This window comes from Egretta garzetta, unplaced genomic scaffold (genome assembly GCF_000687185.1).
Source record: "Egretta garzetta isolate BGI_Z169 unplaced genomic scaffold, ASM68718v1 scaffold849, whole genome shotgun sequence".
Taxonomy (NCBI): domain Eukaryota; kingdom Metazoa; phylum Chordata; class Aves; order Pelecaniformes; family Ardeidae; genus Egretta; species Egretta garzetta.
Window position 1 is genome coordinate 283,091 of NW_009260783.1, and position 910 is coordinate 284,000.

The window sequence follows — 910 nt, forward strand, 5'->3', positions numbered from 1 at the left end:
GCTTGCTGTCCCTGGCTGACCCTGGCACTGTGCCTGCGTCAGCGCTGGGGCTGTCAGGGCAGGGCTGGGTGGATGGTGCAGGGTCCCCAGCCTAGTGCCCTGGTGCACCTTGGGGGTGGCTTTTCCTGCAGTTTCCACAGCCATGTGAACCCCTCGGGCACAGCCTGGCACCCCATCAGTGCCAGACCTGTGGGGAACACCAGAAGCCCTGGCTTTCAGGACGTGCCCCCACCCCATGCTTTGGCAGGAGTCTTGCCTGTGGGGCTGCTGCCCACGCCGGGGGCTGTACTGGCACTCCACTCTCCCCCAGGCCAGCCAGCACGTCTCTGCCCCCTCCTACCCTGCTCCCCAGACCCTTCTCCTGCCCCAAAGCCCACGCTGGGGCTTTGCTCTGTCTCCACCGGTTCACCATTTGCTACCCCTCCTGCTGCCCATCCCAAGCAGGCACTGCCACCTTGCATGCCTTGTCCACTGGAGTGACACCAGTCAGGGAGGGGATGACCTGCCCCACGTGCCCTAGCAGCGTTGGAGCAAGCCTGGGCTGGGCACGGCACAGGGGTACTGGGTGTGGAGTTCACCCAGCTGTGGAGCACAGCTGGAGCCGGGCACTGTGCTGAGGGCTGTAGCTGGAGGCAGATGGTGATGCCCAGGCACAGGGTGCCCTGTGGGTGCCCCGTGGATGCCCCGCAGAGGCACTGGCAGCCCCCAGCCAGGGTGGGGGTGGGGGATGACAAGGGGCTGTCCTGCTGCCTGGGGCCATTCAAATATTTGTGCAGGGCCGTGACCGGGGAGGAGCAGTGCCCAGCAGAGGCACTGGACTGCCAGAGTCGTCGGCATCATGGCAGCCTCAGCCCCCGTCGCGCCGGGCACTGGTCAAAGTGGCAGGGCCAGCAGGGCCCCCCCTGCCCCT